We start from the raw sequence: 4,642 nt of genomic DNA on the forward strand, positions 1-4,642 counted from the left end.
GGAATGACACAACTCAATCAAGTATGCTAGTGAATCTAGCCACAATGGCATCTAAGATTATTTGCCCTTGGCCACTCAACACATGTACCACCCTTACTCATATGTACATATGTAACGTAACCCTCCTCTCTCAAGTGTACATTCACTCCTTCACTAAGAATGATAAAAAAACATAAAAAATACAAAAACATGTTTATTATAATATTTTTTTAAAAAAAAACTCTAAAGTTCACTTGCTCCATTGTTGTTCTAAAGTCACCCCTCCCTTTTTCGATTATTCGCAGGAGTGGGGTGGGGGAGGGGCAAAGGATCGTGTAGCTACCACCTACTCCATTTGAATCATTTAAAGGGATGGATACAAAGATGGTAATGATTAGTACTCCATAAGGAATGAACGACTGATAAGATGTTCAAAAAATAATCTGTAAGTTTTTTCTGTTCAGGTTGAGACTTAGATTGAAATATTTCACTAGAGAACTATTTTGGAATACCCGTTTTTTTTAATCCAATTAGTACACCACGGATAAAACATAGTATTGATAATTTTATGTGAACTCTTGGGGAAGATCAGCCTGTTATCCCTAGAGTAACTTTTATCCGTTGAGCGACGGCCCTTCCACTTAGCACCGTCGGATCACTAAGGCTTACTTTCGTCCCTGCTCGACTGGTAGGTCACAAGATGATTTAAGGGGTCTAGTGATTTGTAAAGTTGAATCACAATTTAAGAAGTAGGATTGATAGATGTGCAACCAACTAGGTTGAATTGCTATTTGAGAAGTAGGATCAACAATTCACCATGTGAGATCACTGGAGTTGGATCGCCCACTATCCAAGAATCGGATTAAAGATTTTGAATCATTTGAAAAATGGAATTGTCCAAGAGTCACATCGCCCACGATCCAAGAATCGATGATTGAAGATATGAGATCAGTGAGGTTAGATCGTGATCCTGGAAGTAAGATCAATGAGACGATTAAAGAGGTGCAACATTTGTGTGTAGAGAGAGGATCACCTATATGGTGTGTGTGTGTGTGAGAGAGAGAGAGAAAGAGAGAGAGAGAGAGAACATAAATAAAAATAAAAAAATCCCCCTCTTGTGCCACGTAGGCGCCCTTACCTCCTACATTGTCTATAGCCCCATCCCTTGTGCACTGCCCTGCTTGGCCCCGCACTACCTAGTTCAATAATTTGCCACCATCACCTTCTCGACAATCACCCATGCTCTACCAATCCTCTCCTCATTGGCTTCAACCCTTAGATTGGGCAGCCCTTTCACCTTTTGATCCTGTAGCTTGTCTCTCTCTCGGGGCTTGGTCTCATGTCTCACTATGTTGAGTTTGGTCTCTCTCATCCTTTAAAGGGAGCCCGTATCACTAGATCTCTGCACCTGACATTTTAAACTGTTGTTGTTCTAATTGAAACCCTAACTGCGCTTGGTGTTGAGGTTCCCTAGTGGTGATCTTGCCATATTCTCTACCTATGAATATTCTATTGCCATTCTACTCTACCTACTAGTGGTGATCTTGCCATCTTCTCTACCTAGGACCATTCTACTGCCACCATTGCTCGTGGTAGTGTTTCTATCTCTACCTTGAAGGGAGAAACCTTACAAGAATACTCGTGGTGCACTAAGAGAGCCGTTGAATAGGATTAGATGGTGGCCCAAATTTTATATGTTGGTGATGGTGGTGAAGCCACTCTCCTCATCCATAAGGGTACAAAGGCAAAAGAAGCTTTTGCCAAAGTTGGTACCCTACCAAATCTTGCTTCACTTGACAACTCGGAGTTTCAAATTGTTCTTTTCCATCATCCTAGAGGACATTAAGCAAGATCCCAAGAAGTATTGCAAGGTGAAGAATAGACTTGTTGATGAGTCTGATGCGGTGTACTACCTCTACCAAATGCAGGCTAATGGATCTGTCCTGCCATTAATGTGCATGCCTCATGTGACCAAGAGTAAGTTTGATAACCTCTATAGACGTCGTCACTCTTTTCCTGATGGAATCATGAGGGCTACTTACGTCATGATGGCTGGTATAGTGGTTATTGTTTGTGGCTATGGTGATGCTGGCAAGAGTTGTGCTACTACTATGAAAGTTGTAGGGGCACGTGGTTGTTACTAAGATGGATCCCAAATGTGCTTAGTAATGGAAGGACTTTTTGTCTTGATTCTCGAGCAATGATGTTGTCAAGACTACTGACATCTTTGTCATGATTACTGGTCAAAGAACCTTATCCACATGAAAAAGATGAAAAACAATGCCATTACCTATTGGAAATTGGGGTGTGGAAGGAAAGAAAGTCTCGCAACAACAAGTATGCCAAACAAGTGTATGTTCTTCCCAAGCAAGTGGATGGCAGGTGGTGTTGAAGAAGAGGTGGTGGTCGCCGGTTTATTGCAACATGAGTCATCACCGGCGACCACCACCTCTTCTTTAACACCACCACCTGCCATCCTTGTCGTCATGCTCCTATCGGCACGATTGACAATCTCACCAAGCAAATTTCTTACAAAGTTGTTAGTAAATCTCCAAGCCCAATAAAGAGACTAAGAGGCCGGCCCATCAACCCAAAAAATGGCCCAAATGCAAGTAATTCTCATGGAAACTTTAAGGCATCATTACACCCACCATGCGCCAACTTGGAGGAATGTAACTATAAGGCACCATCCAGCACACGAACCTGGAAGCCTGTACAACTGCAAGGCACCATCTGGCACATGTCGGCAACATAGTAACACCGCCGTCAACATGAAGCCACTAGCATGAAGAAGACCTAAACTAGCTGCCCCATTCCCGCCTACTATTGGGAAGTAACAATCAACGCAATGCTCACCTCCGTGTCTCCTCCCAACAAACCGGTGTGTATAGGTAACCACTTCACCCTGCCTTCACTGTTTACTTTGGCTCCCCTCTAAGTGGGTAGAGAACTCCCCATAGAGGGTCACTCTGGCAAAGAGCCAAGAGTTAAGCCAAAGAGCAAAGACCAAGAGCCCGAAAGCATTCAACAATGTAAAGAAGGACACGATATTGACATGAAGAATGAAGGAAGAAATAAGGGATTTTTATCAAGCAAAAGCAAAGAGATCTCAAGCAAGCAGTAACACTGAGCAACAAAGGAGCTACCAACCACTACCCTAACCTAAATCAAATGTTGTAAAAGCCACCAAATGAGTAGGCAAATTGATATACATGTTTTTAGTATATTTGACCACATAAGAGTAGCCAAAGAGCACCTAGGGGAAGTGATGAAAATGTAAAACACTCGACCACCAAAGAGTAGCCAAAGTAGTACCCTAGGGGACTGATGAAAATGTAAAACACTCGACCACCAAAGAGTAGCCAAAGTAGTACCCTAGGGGAGTGAACATAACTTGACCTTCTCTAAAATAACCTCTGAGCTAGAGAGTAACCAAGCCAAAGAGTCTCTGAGTCACCCAACCAAGTTAAAAAAATAAGGGGGGATGAAAATATCTTGTAAAAACTCGCATCTGACCACCTTGTAGTAGCCTAAGAAAATGGCACAAGGAGGGGTGTTGAGAAATGTGGTGCCATTAAGCAAAGGAAACTGTAGGGAGTGAGAATGAGTAGCCAAGCAAGAGCAAAGTCCAACATGAAGCCACATCAGCAAAGGAAATAATCCCACATTGATGTACAAGCCCAAGGGTAAACCTCTTGGGCAATCCCATTCTCTGAGCAACCTTCTCTGAGTGAGGTGAAAATTAGAGCCAAACTTGGCAATAAACCCCAAAAATTTTAAAATTTTCTAGATAAAATTTTAAAACACAAATGTAATTAGAAAATAGTGCATTATTTTTTGCCAATCCAATGAGTGTAAGACATATGCACTAACATAATTTTCCATTCACGCCTCACCATAAGCCAATCGAAAGATAGCAAAATTGCATGAACTACCAATACACAAAACCTGTCTATATTAGAGTGCATATATAAGTGACCATTCTTACATAACCACAAATCAACTCGAAGATCCCAAAATTGCCTAAACCACGAATACACAAGTAAAGGTAGAGAAAACATTGTAACTACACAAAACATTATAACAATCCCATGTTCTGCAGACCCCAAAAAGGCATAAACATCCAATGAAAAAAAACCACATTCAACCGTGCTCTTTCAAGGTGTGCGACATTTGATTGCGTGCCTCCAAGTGCTTGAAACAACTCAATTTTTGTTAGAGTGGCTTGGTAAATAAACTCATGAGCAGTCACATCCAAACCAAGGACCTGCAAAGTAACAAAGTACATATGCTTGCATGGAATGTATATAGAGCGCTTACTCTCTCTTTTTTGAAAATCTACACATGTGCATCTTGGAAAGTTGTTGATCGTCATGGAGTAGTTCACTCCCAACGCTCTAGATCCATCAGTGCTTACGTAAAAGATATGAGACTCATTGCATACAACAATGGCCTCTGGGATTACCTGTCCGTCCAAGTTTCGACCCTTATCAACGTACTCATTAAATTATTTTGTTAACCTTGTCCTCCATCTCACAATTTTTCCATCCTCACGAAACCGTGGACGAAAAGCACTAGCCACTGTACCATTTGCAATCGTATTATTCTATGTGCTTTGCGGAACAACAATCATTTTTTGCAAAATGAATCCATTTCTTTCAAG

The 4,642-nt window shown here is 41.4% G+C and overlaps 1 pseudogene; it reads left to right on the plus strand.

Annotated features, from left to right (window-relative positions):
- The first annotated feature begins 909 nt into the window (after positions 1 to 909).
- LOC147629931 (adenosylhomocysteinase 1 pseudogene) lies at positions 910 to 2,543 on the plus strand (annotated as a pseudogene).
- Positions 2,544 to 4,642: the final 2,099 nt, after the last annotated feature.

The sequence above is a fragment of the Cibotium barometz genome, chromosome 17 (genome assembly GCF_041138505.1).
Source record: "Cibotium barometz isolate CiBa-2024 chromosome 17, ASM4113850v1, whole genome shotgun sequence".
NCBI lineage: Eukaryota > Viridiplantae > Streptophyta > Polypodiopsida > Cyatheales > Cibotiaceae > Cibotium > Cibotium barometz.